Source organism: Aegilops tauschii, chromosome 5 (genome assembly GCF_002575655.3).
Source record: "Aegilops tauschii subsp. strangulata cultivar AL8/78 chromosome 5, Aet v6.0, whole genome shotgun sequence".
In the NCBI taxonomy this organism is placed as follows: domain Eukaryota; kingdom Viridiplantae; phylum Streptophyta; class Magnoliopsida; order Poales; family Poaceae; genus Aegilops; species Aegilops tauschii.
Genome location: NC_053039.3, coordinates 356,971,060 through 356,985,650, shown reverse-complemented (window position 1 = coordinate 356,985,650; position 14,591 = coordinate 356,971,060).

Here is a 14,591-nt window from a genome sequence, read left to right as displayed (position 1 = left end):
CGAGTAACGGATTTATTTAGTCCATCGGGACTAATTCCGCCTACGGCCTTTTAATTGAAAACACGCCTGACCTACACACACCAGCTTAACTTACCGGTGTCTGGAATCACCCACGACACCTGTCAAGCAAAACTCTAAGTGGGGAGGCTACAACCTCGACGTAGCATGGGATCAAATTTATATCGCGCGCTCTAAGGGGTGCCCCCCTCTCAGTCCCAACCGGAAACACCCATGCCCCCGGACCAGGTGGCATGCCTACCGGATGCATCCGATATCTTCCACCATGGCCTCTCTGTACGGTGTGTGCCTTGGTAAGGGGTTGACAACTTACTGAACTGTACCCTACCTACGGCAGGGACAAGTGGTAGTACAAAACAAGTAGGGGAAGTTACTAATCAAGACTCGACCTACGGCCGACTCAGGAGGTCCAAGTATTCTCCGAATGATTAGCATAATCAATATATTCCCATTAACAGATAAACTCACCACTCATCAAGCCTCACCATGCCATACCGGACATACTCGTCTCGACGAGGAACTAGGGACAAGCTCGTGTCTACCCAAGACCACGACTTTCCCGGCTTCCTGTATGCATGAGAAGCTCACGAGGATGAACTTTATCTCCAGCAGATCCATTTCTAACAGTAAAGCATCTCCAATATGCACTTATGTGTGTGACTTTATCGTTACATAAAAATAACGTATGCTCCAAGTCAAAGTGGTGTTGTAACCGTATCAAAACACCACACAAAAATATTATGCCAGAGTTCAAAATGCTTGCCTTCAAGAGTATGCAAGGGGGTGCACTTTTTGAAAGTTTTCTTCTCTCTCCATTTCCTATTTTGAAAAATATTCAAATAACAAATATTTCAAAAACAGTACAAAAAGTTGTCTCAAACATTTTTGAAATAAATCTTAAAATAAACTAGATGAAATTTGAGAGAGGTAGGAAAAAGAATCAACTCATTTGGAGTTTTATTTTAAAAGATATAGCCAGTCAAAGTTCTGTTTTTAAATAAAACAGAAAAAGAAAACGTTTCGGAGGGGCTTATGCTTTCTGCTCAGCGAAAACGTATTTTGCGAAACACGTCTCCACTTAAAACACGCGTCGGTGGGGCTGGGTCGCTGACAGTGGGTCCGGGGGGGCCCAATGGTCAGGTTTGACTATTCCCCCCTCTCCCTCCTCTTCCTCTGCCTGAACGGTGCGGGACTCCGGCGATCGCCGTCGACGAACGGCAGCTCCCCACGGGTATCCGAGGGCGGGGATGGACCTGCCAGACCGGGGCGGTCCTCTCGGTGGTCGTTGGGTCGACGGTGGTGGGAGGAGTCGCCGGTGGCGAGCTCCGCGGCGGAGGGGGCTACGGGAGTGAAGGGGGTTTTGGGCTCCGGTGGTTTCCGATCGAGGCTGAGGCGTTGGGCAGCTCCGCAAGAACAAGGGGAAGCGGTTGGTGGTGTTGGATGGGCGGGGGATAGACTGGTTGCGACGAATGGCACCGGAAGGCAGCAGCGGCCGAACCGGCCGGAGGTGGGGGAGATGGCCTCTTCCGGTCAATCCACGGCTAGGGGAGCACTAGGGGGAGGCCTGAGGTCGCCTGAGCGATCGGAGGGGCTCGGGGTCTCCTTTTATAGGCGTTCGAGGCTGATCCCGCGGCGGCCGTGGATAAGAACGCCGGCGACCGTCGCCCTGTAGCCGCAGGGCGACGTGGCGGCGACGAGCGCGTGCCGACGGGCTCCAGGATAAGCTCGAGCTGTTCACAGGGGCAGCTGGCGCGCGCGGGTGGCTTGGGCGGCGCCGACCATGGCAGGAGCTCACTGCCGACGCCGGCGTGCCGCCAAAGGCTCTGACGGCGGCGCTGTAGGGCGCCAGGGCTGGCTTGGAGGGTACTGGCGAGTGGGCGAGTGCAGGGCGCGACTCTGCAGGCGAGCAAGGGCCAGGGGCGGGACGCGGCGAGGACGGCAGTGCGACACGGCGGCTCGGTGCGCGCGTGTGCAAAACATGCGCTCTGGGCGCGCCTAGAGCACGCACGGGACGTGCTCGACGAAATGCCAGGGCAGCCTAGAGTGCGAGAGGGAAGCTAGGAATTAACAGGACTAGGTTAGGAGTAGCTAGGGTCTTAGTGGACAAGGTTGCTGGGTCAGTGGATCAAGTACACAGTGCATACTAAAACTCATGTCAAAACTGACTGTGCACACCAAGTGTTCGACAGAATGCCAAGTGCATTTAGGCAACTCTTGGAGTGGCCAAAATCTCCAGACCAGTGTCTCCCTAGATGTAGATGATGATGGCAAGATCATTTGGGCAAAACCAGAAACTTGCTAGTGCAAGTTTTGCAAAACTACAGTTTTGGGCAGAAAGAAAAATGTCTTATTGCATGCACTTAAAATCCTCCAATGGGTCCACTCTCTTGGACTTAAGGGTTTTGCAGGGAGGGCTACAAGCAGGAAAAAGCTCATGGGCACTAGAGCAAAATAAAACAGGGTTGCAGTACAAATCACCAAACTGGACCAGAATGAAAAAGAGGTTGATTCACTCAAATGTTTCAAAGAACAACACTGGTTTTTAGCATAAAGTTTAATTATATGCATCTACTTACATCTCCTAAACACTTGGAAGAATTTTTAAAGAAATATTTAAATAGGTTGCAGTGCAAAAATGCCTACTGGACCAGATTTGAAAAGTTGATGTAGAGCTCAAAATCTCCAATAACCAAAAGATATTTTTGCATAAAAGTGATGTGGAAACATCACATGACATCCCCAAATTTTGGTGGAAATATTAAATGCATTTGTCAAATGGTTGCAGTGCAAAACAGGCTCCAAATTTATGAAAGATCATTTTAAAAGAGTAAAGCTCAAGAAAAAGCAAACCTTGCAATTAAATCCACTGATAAAGAATTGTTTCATAGAGAGAGCATACAAGTCCAATAATACTTTTGGAAAGTTTCCACTTGAGGTAAAAATCCACAATATCAAAAGGGTAAATCTTGACAAATCGAAAAGTTTAATTTCCTGGCAAAAATTTTAATTAATAAAACAAGGTCAAAATTTTGGGGTGTCACAACAACGCAGCCGAATATGAGGCCTTGCTACATGGCCTTCGGATGGTCGTATCAATGGGCATACAACGCCTGGAGGTGCGTGGGGACTCAAACCTTGCAATATCCCAAATTAATGGAGACTTTGATGCCAAAGATCCAAAGATGGCAGCTTACCGCAATGCCGTCTTGAAGATGTCGGCTCGATTCGAGGGACTCGAATTTCATCACGTCGCCCGCGAAAGTAATCAGGCGGCAGATGTCCTTGCTCGCATCGGCGCTAAGCGCGACCCCGTACCACCTAATATCTTCCTAGAAAGGCTCTTTAAGCCATCCGTGGTGTGGCAAGGGGGAGACAGCAACGACAGTCCCGTTCCGAACACAAACACAGATAGCGAACACACCGATATCATCGGAGGCTCAGCCACCGAAATAACACCATCGGCCCACCTCATCATGACAGTAATTGCCCCATGGACCGAACCATTCTTGGCCTACTTTAATAGGAAGGAGCTCCCAAAAGATCAGAACGAGGCCCGCCGCATCGTCCGGCGTTCGAAGGCCTATAAAGTTCACGAGGGAGAGCTCTACAAGAAAAGCACCACCGGAGTCCTTCAAAGGTGTATCTCCGAGGAGGAGGGGCGGCAACTCTTGGCAGAAATTCACGCCGGTCTCGGTGGGCACCACGCCGCAGCCAGGGCACTTGTCAGCAAGGCCTTCCGGACAGGATTTTATTGCCCTACGGCCCGGGCAGACGCACAGGACCTTGTCCAGCGCTGCGTTGGATGCCAACTCTTCGCCAACCAAAGCCATATGCCCCCAACCGCCCTACAAACAATCCCCATTACATGGCACTTTGCGGTCTGGGGCTTGGACATGGTTGGTCATGGTGGACAAATTCACCAAGTGGGAAGCCATAAGAAAAAATATCTGCTAGTCATGGTGGACAAATTCACCAAGTGGATAGAGGCTAAACCAGTCAAAACGGCCGAGTCCGGACCGATGATCGCATTTATATCCGATGTGGTGCACTTTTATGGGGTACCGCACAACATCATCACTGATAACGGTTCCAATTTCACAGTTGATGAGGTGAAAAGCTGGTGTGCTAATCTGGGCATTAAGCTCGATTACGCCTCTGTCTACCACCCGCAAACAAACAGTCAAGTCGAGCGAGCTAACGGTCTTATTATGAGCGGCATCAAACCCAGGCTAGTGCTGTCTTTAAAAGAATCAGACAAACACTGGGTCGAGGAGCTTGACTCCGTACTCTGGGGGCTGCAGACCATGCCCAACCGTACTACTGGATACACACCTTTCTTCATGGTGCATGGTGCAGAGGCTGTATTGCCCTGCGATATTATTCATGACTCACCTCGAGTGCGTATGTACGAAGAGAAAGAGACCGAGTTGGATCGGCAGGACAGCTTAGACGCCCTGGAGGAGGAGCGCGACGTCACCAAAGCCCGTTCAGCATTTTATCAGCAGCAGGCTCGAAGATACCAAAGCAGAGAAGTACGGGCCAAGACTTACAATGTTGGCGAACTCGTTCTACGCTTGCCGTAGAAGAAAAAGGACAAACTCAATCCCAAATGGGAGGGTCCCTTCATAATTGACGAAGTTCTTACCGGAGGAGCGTACCGTCTTCGTGACGCGTCAGACAATCGCCTAGAGCCGAACCCCTGGAACGCGGCCAGACTCCGAAGGTTCTATGCCTAGCGTCGCACTCTTTGTTAGTCTCCTTCTCCCCTATAGTTCCCATTACTTTTTCTCCCTTTTACAAAATTCATTTTTTCGCTTTAAAGCTCTCATTCGGCTTGACCGAGCACCACTGACGTACACATTTTTACATATGTACGCCCATCATACCTGGGGGCTTCTTTAACAGAAGCTTGTTAATACTATTTTCCGAGCATCAAGCTCATCATACATATGCGTTCTTCTCGTATGTCTTATTTTCACCATTATATGCATCGATATGACTTAAGTTTTGGCCAAGCTGGGTTGCCTGGCTCCTGTGCTTACCCCATGTTCCGATTGTTTGGCTAGGTGGTAAAGGGAGCACCTCTGCGATTGTTACTGCCGGGTTATCCGGATGTGTACCTCAGACTGGGTGAAGCCGAAAGCTAGCGTTCTTAAGGGAATATTCAGTCGGTGGATGAAAAATACTCTTTGCACTCACTCTATTGTGAACCCCTAGAAGCTATACACACTGTGATTTTTACATCACAATTCGGACATGTCTACTAATGCATGCACACCCAGGGAAAGGAACCCTTAACGGAACTATTCTCCCTGGAAGATGTTTCTTACAATCTCAATGTAATATAACATAACTAGCCGGATATAACTTGTCTGTTCAAGCAACTATGACCCCTACGCCTAGTTTTCCAAGCATACCCCGGTCTATTTGGCCGCGAGGGTTTTCGGCAACACTCCGCACCATCGAGTCTGGAGGTTGAAGCGAAAAGGTCTGCCATGACAAATGCTATACAATTCAGCTAGAATTACATAGGGTAAGGAAAGTACATAGTCATTGGGACTCAAACACTTCCTTCTCTATACCATCCAACAGGCGGTCTAACTTACAATCCTGTTGGGAATATTTGGCGGCCACCTCTACTTGGTCATACAGTAAACTAACGAGAATTTCTTCCCCATTTGACCCTAGCGGTCCGACCCGAGCCATGTTATTAGGATCAAGCTTGGTATACCAAGTTTTCACCATGGCCCAAGCTTCTCGCGCACCCTCTCAACAGGCCGATATCTTCCATAATCGGATACGCCGCCACACTCCTTTGAACAGCTCTACAAGCTCCTCCGTACTTCCTGGAGGGGAGGCGGATGGCCATAAGGCCTTGGCAACGCTCCGCATGGCCAGCCGAGCATCCTCGTGCACCTGCGACAGTCTTTGCAGCAGATCACCAGCTAATCCGGACACCTCCTCTTCAGGACGGCCCATCAATATACCTGCAATCATAATTATATCAGTTCTATCTATCTCCGACTACTTTAACAATAGTTCGGACACATACTGAATATGCCGCCCCGTAGCTTCTTGTTCTCCTTCACGGAATCGGCTAGCTGGGCCCGCACATCCTTCAACTCTTCGCCTAGCTGGGTTTTGCAATCCTGGAGCTGGTTTTTCTCAACAATGGCCTGCTTCAGCACATGTTCACCCGTAGCATGTAGCCTCTTGGCTTCTTGTTCATTCGCTTGCGCGACTTCCAGCGCCTCTTTGAGTTCCTCTGATAATCATGTCATGATATAGGCAGGACTGTTAGCATTAATGGCATATGATTATATTTTCTCGATGGAGGGGAAAATTACCAGGCGACACCTTTTTTGACTTTTCCAGTTCGGCGGTAGCAGCATTTAGCTGCGCCCGACATTGTTCCAGCTCTTGGGTCAGCAGGTTGTTCTTCTCTGTAAGAACCTGGTCATACAATGGTCCTTAAATCAGTTGTACCAACTGCTTTCAGTCCCGGGGGCTACGGGTATATAGTTATCCTTTTTTGACAAAGAAAACTTACCTGCACATCTGTCAGATATTGCCTCATGGCTTTTCTAAGCCCGTCTCGAGCAGCTCGGATGTATGCGTCACCCGAGCTAAAGGCATTAAATGCCTCGTCCGAGAACTTCGGGTCTCATAAAACAGCTCTGCAGCACCGATGATTCATGGCGCTCTCTACTTCTGAGTTGGTAACAGACATATTGTCCGAACCCTCGGCCGAAGGGCAGTCCGGCTTTGTTCCTACATCGGCTCCCGTCTCCCCCACTGGATCTAAATCTTGGTTGTTGGGAGCGCGGCCGGCCGGACCCCCGGACATAGTTCGGCGAACCTTTTTCTTGTAATCCAACAGGCGCATAGGTCACAGTCGGACACGGCCACTGAAAAATATATTTATCCGTACCTCCTCGATGAGGACCTGGCGGTGCCTTCACCGGCCCTCCTCTTCGAAGGCCTGCCCGGCGCAGGAACCGATTTCCTCGGTATCATCAAACGCCTCCCCTGTAGAACGCGTGACAATGCGGTGGGTGAGGCAGAGTACGAGCACCCTTTCAAAGGAGGTGTTTCTTGATTACTTACCTGTGAAGCAGGAAGAAGACCGGGGTAGTCGGCGATGATAGCAACTTTTGTGGCATCATAGCTCGTCTGGTAAAACACCCCCTCCACGAGCACCACAAATATATCCAGATCCTCTTCAAACCCGGGATCAAGCTCCCGGTTGTGGTCCTTCGGCTGTGGGGCGGGACTATAAAATCCCTCAGTAACCTTTCGCCAGTGCTGACATAAGCAAACAAACTAGAAATTTATCAAAGGCAATTTGGAGATGGAAGGAGTAAAAACAGAGGGGTTGGGCCTTACACAACTGGGAGGGTTATAAATAGAGTACCCGTCTCTGATCTTGATGCGAAGAAATTCCTTTTCCTCCCCTTTGAACAGTTCGGCTAATATCTTAGCCAAAGCAGCAGAGGTATCCGGACCTTTTCGGCCACAGCGAGAGGCGTCATCCTCCACATTGTAGTGCCACATGGGAAGCCCTCTGTATTGAAGCGGCTGAACCCCTCGCGTTATGGAGATTGCCATAACCTCGATTACTGTGAGCTCGGACTGAGCGAGCTCTTTTATCTTGCTCATCAACTGACGAACCTACGTGCCGTCTTCTTCTTCAAGACTCTGGGGACGCCAACTGTGGCGTTTCTTCAGCAGGACGTCCGCAAATTCGGGAAGACCCTTTCGAACCGGGTCGGGAAGCGGGACGTCCTCAATATAGAACCATTCGGAGGGCCATCCATCTGGTGCCTTCCTTGGTGTGCCGGAGGGATATCCGGTATCAGCAACGCGCCACACTTCGGCTCTGCCCACCTCAAATATTGACCCTTCGTGATTGCGCGGGACGAGACAGAACAACTTCCTCCACAACTCAAAATGAGCCTCGACGCCCAGGAATAGTTCACACAAAGCGACGTAACCCGCGATGTGCAGAATAGAGGCCGGAGTGAAGTTGTGCAGCTGGAGGCCGTAGTACTCCAGAAGTCCTCAGAGGAACAGATGGATTGGAAATCCAACGCCTCTTAGCAGGTAGGGGACAAAACACACTCGCTCTCCCCCAGACGGATTGGGGAAATCCTCTGCCTGAGTCCCCTCATTGAAGGAAGCTAGCCCCATCTGAGCAGGGACTAGATCTGCAGGGGGAAGGAATCCCTGCGTTTGCAACTTCTTCAATTGGCTATGAGACACAAAACACCTCTCCCACTCGCCTTTCTCTGGGCCGGGACGAGCGGAGGAGCTAGGAACGCTGGCCATGCTGGAATGGTCTCTCCTAAGCAGTCTCTGGAGATTTCTTCTGCGTAGCGCTGAATGGATCTAGGATCCAATCTCTTTAAATAGGCGCTCTTCCTTGCATAGACGGGGTGTTATTCGCAAAAATACCCTGACTTTCCACATTCACTCGACACGTGGAGGACGGAGATTATTTAAAACGCGCAGAAGCCAAGGAGGCGACATTGGATCAATGGCCGAGTATATTAATTGGAGATCATCAAAGGAGGAACCCGCCTTGCAATGCCGAAGAAAATGTGTGTGCCGAACACCTCGCTATTGAAGACTGGTTCGGGGGCTACTGAGGGAGTCCTGGATTAAGGGGTCCTCAGGCGTCCGGCATGATATCCATGGGCCAGACTGATGGGCCGTAAAGATACGAAGACCGAAGACTATAACTGTGTCCGGATTGGACTTTCCTTGGCGTGGAAGGCAAGCTGGGCGATCAACTATGAAGATTCCTTCTTATGTAACCGACTCCATGTAACCCTAGATCTCTCCGGTGTCTATATAAAACGGAGAGCATAGTCCGGATAGGACACATTCATTACCAAATACGCATAGGCTAGGCTTCTAGGGTTTAGCCATTACGATCTCGTGGTAGATCAACTCTTGTAACACTCATATTCATCAAGATCAATCAAGCAGGAAGTAGGGTATTACCTCCATAGAGAGGGCCCGAACCTGGGTAAACATCGTGTCCCCCGTCTCCTGTTACCATCGATCCTAGACGCACAGTTCGAGACCCCCTACCCGAGATCCGCCGGTTTTGACACCGACACCCGCCTTCCAGTAGTAATGAGCTGTCAAATCACAAAGGCCCTCGCCTCTCTTGAAACCGACCTAGCTAGACTGCCCCGCCCTCTAGCCTTTTAAAAAATGTATACTTTTGTACAGTAGTAGGATAGATGGATTGTGCCATGGAGCAAAACTGACAAGATGAAATTAAAGAAAAAAGGTGGTACATATAGAGAGCGCTCGTCGCCAAATTATTCATATGGTACTATTAAGACAGCTAGTACGTGCTTAAATGGGGTGCTAAATTCTATTAAAGAAATTAGCATACCTATTTAATTCTTGGGTTCTTATTATTTATGCCACTAGTTTGTGTATCACTACTTAGTTTTGCCATTAGAAGTTACAACTACTCAAAAATGACATCGATCCGTGAGATGCCTGCTCAAATATGCAATTAGATATCTCAAAAATGCCATCGTTAAGTTAGATGTTTGCTCAAAAATGCCATTAGACATTGTGATTTACACGTCAAAATCGTTGACCATGTTACATGACAAAAATAAGCCGAATCTCACAATGATAAGTGTGGCCCCGCTTGTCAGGAGTAACCAAGCGAACAATTTTACAGGAAAATAAGAACGCTGTTGGGATCAAGTAGGCCCCACACTTTATTTTACTGTAGTGAGATAGAGGGAGAGCTGGCATGTTGGTCCATCCGATTTATGCCATTATAACATGGCAAAAGAGATTTGATTCACAATAATGGTGTCCAGCACAACACACCCCTCAAATAAAACTAAGCACCCTGAAATTCTTTGACAAAACTAAGCCCCCTGAAATTCTTTGACAACTAAACTACTGGCTATATGATGTTGGCCATATATATTGTACGTATATAATGTGAAGAAACGAGTGGTAGTCGTAGTACTATACCAACTAAAAGATGAACTGTAAGAAATACTAGTATGTACGTACTGAGGAGTTAAAGTAACAAGAAGAGACATAACACAGTTCTGCTGGGGGCTCAGCACAACACACCCCTCAAATAAAACTAAGCACACCAGAAATTAAACTAAGCAACTAATCCGGTAGACACTGCATTAGAACTATCATGAGTCCATGAGCAACGACACTACCACCTTGCTCGGAGTCCTCGACTTCGTCCTTGTCCTTCTTCCTCTTGGTCGATACTTCTTTGCTTGAACCACACACTTGGCTCTTGCTCTTCATCCAACCCTTGTAGATATTGAAACAAAGGTAGCCATCCATTACAGCGTAGTGGATGTGGTCTATATCTATTACATTCCACTCCCATGCATGATGAAGCGTGTGCGGAGGTTTCTTCAATTTACCGTACGAAGGATGAACCATGGCTCCTGCCAGGGTCAGCATTGAAGGCTTATCACGGGAGGACACCAGCCCATTATTCTGGAGGTCGAAGGGTTTGCCTACAATGAGGCCTATCCGTTCCAGGACTCTTATGTCGTTCGTAAAGTCTACAGTAACGAATTTGATTCGGCCGCCCTTGAGGAACTTCTTAAATTCCTCGCACTCAACGTCGGCATGGCACATGTGGTAGACCAAGCATAAGTCATGCACACAAACCTGGATCACGGCGGGCTTCTTCCTCTCTTCCTCCTTTAGATTCTTCTCTTTTCCCAGGACTGTGGTGTACTCAACATCTAGCCCAGCGACCCACTCATCATTTTAGTTTTCGAACATGCGTCTGAAGCGATCAAGGCATCCTTTCACCGTCGCGGAAGAACGCGTGTAGATGACGTCGAACTCATCGCCGGTGATGGTTCTAACCTTGTACACACTGCCGACCATGAAGATTTGGGATGCCATGGATTTGGGAGGAGGGTTAGGATTAGTGGAACTACTGTAATGTGAAAGGACAGGACGACTAGGAGCGGTTTATCGATTGTAAAAATGCCGAGTGGGGGGCGTGTGCGAACGGCAGGGTAGTGGCTTGCCTGGTGGATAAATGGATTCATGCACAGTACTATGGGGGGCCAATTAGATGTCATGTCTACTCGACGCCCAATTGAATGGCTTTCAATGTCATGTCAAGCATCAGGAAAATTACAGGTGATACAAAGCTTCCAAGAGCCCTTGGATCTGAGATCGAACGGTTGCATGGCATGATTCTAGACCTATGGGTGAATATCCTATCCTGGAGGGTTATTCTGCAAATTTTCAGCAACTTAGCATGCGACCGTTCGATCTCAGATCCAAGGGCTGCCAGCAGCCCATATCATGGTCGCGCCTACCACGACCGTCGCCTCGCTCGCGCGATCGCGCCCTTGGAGATTTAACATGGTGCATTAGGCTATCTGATGTTGGCATGTCATACATAGTCATCACTTAGTCACTCAGGCTGGTCATAGTGGGGAGTAACTTAGACTAGTAACATGCATATGTTACTAGTCTATGTTACCTCCTTAATAGTGGGGAGTAACATGTATGTAGTATCATGCAAGCCATCATTTATTAAGATGTAGACTCATTTTTCCTTGGGATGTGTTATGTTACAGTAACATATTATGTTACTCCAACCATCTCTCTCCTCATTAAATACATGCCATGTAAGCAAACTTTTCTTGGTATGTGTTATGTTACTTGCTATGTTACTCCCACTATGACCAGCCTACAACAAGGTTAGCTATAAGAGTATTTTTTTGTTTACTTCTCTCTATCTCTTTCTTCGTAGTATTTATTGCATTTTCCAAGGAGTGACCTATTCCATTTAAATGGTGTGCTATGGGAATTAAATGGCTTAGCAACTCAAGTCCCCAATGCATAGGTGCTTAGTTTTTTGTTGCTAAGTTTGCTTCATCTACGTACACGCGCTTACACTACAAAAAAAAAGACACATCCGTGACATTTTGGGCCGAACGAATTTTTTTTGTCATACATGTGACACTTCTATGACGATAATTGTGACAAAACCCGATATCATCATAGATGTGGTGGGCTCCTACTTCTATGACAAAAAATCATGACAGAAAATGGGCTTTTCGTCCTGGGCGGGCCGGAGACGCAGCTGCATGACATTCTTTGGGCCGTCCATGACGGAAAAAACCGTGGTAGAAGCGAGGGGGAGGAAAATTTCGGGGAGTTCCCGGTTACGGTGGGAGGTCGGGGGCTGAGCGATGCGCGTTTCTCTCGTACACGTACGCGCGTGTGTGCGAGGCGTTGGCTCTAACTGAACCCGAGCGAGGCATTGGGCTCTAACTGAACCCGAGCGATTGCACTGCAGGCTACGCGTTACTGAACCCGAGCGATCGATCGATGGATGTTAACTGAACCCGATCGAGCGATTCCTTTGCTACTGCTGCTAAATGAAGCCGATCGATCGATTGGATGAACAGTGAGCGTTGCGGGGGGTTGGATGAACAATGAGCGGTAGCGTTGCCTTTGGATGAACAGGACCCCGTGGTGTGGTGGAGGGCTGGATGAACAGTAGACGGTGGAGGGGTTCCCGTGGAGGGGTGGTTGAACAGGACCCCGTGGTGTGGAGGGCTGGATGAACAGTAGACGGTGGAGGGGTGCCCGTGGAGGGGTGGTTGAACAGTAGCCGGTGGAGTAGCGCGCGGTGGAGGCTGGATGAACAGGAGCCCGTGGAAGCTGCAGGAGGTCGACGGTAGCCCGTGGAGGCTGGAGGAGGTCGACGGTGGAGATGAACAGTACCCCGTGGAGTCCCGCTTTGCGGTACGCCACACCCCTCCAGATGAACAGGACCCCCGTTCCGACCGTAGGAGGTCCATTTTGCGGTACGCCACACCCCTCCCGATCAACAGGACCCCCGTTTCGACCGTAGGAGGTCCGTTTCGTCCGTTTTGCGGTACGCCACACCCCTCCCGATCAACAGGGCCCCCGTTTCGACCGTAGGAGGTCCGTTTCCTCCGTTTTGCGGTACGCCAAACCCCTTCCGATCAACAGGACCCCGTTCCGAATGTAGGAGGTCCGTTTCCTCTGTTGTGCGGTACGCCAGGCCTCGTTTCCATCGCCTGTTCCGTCCAAGCCCTCCCGATGTACACGACCACGCATTCCGTTCCGACCCAGCCGGTTGGCTCCCACGCGTTCTGTTGCCTCCCGATGAACACGACGCATTCCGTTGCCTCCCGATGAACACGACGCATTCCGTTGCCTCCCCATGAACACGACGCATTCCGTTGCCTCCCCATGAACACGACGACGACGCTGTTTCTCCGTTCCGACCCAGCCATGTACACGAGCCCTGGCCGTACGTATGCGCGAGTAGGCGTTCGAGACCCCGCCCGTATGTACACATACGTGTCCGTATTTTCTTTCTTGCACCCTGGCCGCTGTACGTACGTGTACATGCTATGTGCGCGCCTCTACTACGACACGTACGTGCCTCTACTACGACACATGCGCGCCTCTAGATCCACCAGTATATATGTACGTACACGTTCGCGACCAGAATGACAACGCTACGTACGCTTCGACCAGGTGGGTCCCGACTGTCAGGCACTTCCTTGCCTGCGAAGATGTAGCTGGTGGGTCCCAGTAGTCAGGGGGGCGAATCATTTTTTTTGCCCGGACGCACTTCCTTGCATGTGAAGATGTATCTGGTGGGTTCCAGCAGTCATGGGGAAACGTTTTTTTTCGCGAAATACAGTGGCCCGTCCGGTGGGTCCCAGCTGTCAGGTGGAGGAATCATTATTTTCCGTGTAATAAAGAGGCACTTCCTTGCTGCGGCCGTGGACCCAGCTGTCAGCCTCTCCAAGTACAGTCCACGTCCGATGGAAGTCGTTCCTTGACCACGTTGACCACGCCGCGCCGAGAGCACCAGGGCGGTGGACGACGGCGAGGCCTAGGAAGGGGACGATGGGGAGCCGGGGAAGACGCGGCAGTGGAAGCCCGCGCGGAGAGGAGTACGAGGGTTCACTGGTTCGGCTCCGGTGTGAGGCTGCTGTCGCCGCAGGGCCTGGCCAGCGGTGGGAATAGTAGGGGGCGGTGAGGCTTCCGCGGCAGCACAGTCGGCCACGGGAGGCAGGAGCATGCGGCACGACCGGCACTGCATTGGGCGGCTGGAGCAAGAAGACCAGAGGTTGAAGAAGCACTACGGCCGTTGGATGGACATCGTACGGTCACTGGAGCTAGAATCGTTCATATTGACTAAAGTTGACAAAGGCCCCCGTCCCAGTGAACTTAGTGGGCCCACAAGTTAGCCTCCCACCATGGTGGGTCCCAGCTAGCAGGGGGAGTATTCATTTTTTGTGCGTAATAAGGAGGCACTTCTGGTGGGTCCGAGCTGACAGCGGGGGGAACATTTTTTTTGCGAAATACGCTGGCCCCTCTGGTGGGTCCCAGCAGTCAGGGGGAAACGTTTTTTTCACGAAATAAGGTGGCCCGTCCGGTGGGTCCCTGCTGTCAGGTGGAGGAATAATTATTTTGCGCGTAATAAGGAGGCACTTCCTTGCGGCCGCCTGGACCCAGCTGTCAGCCTCTCCACGTACAGT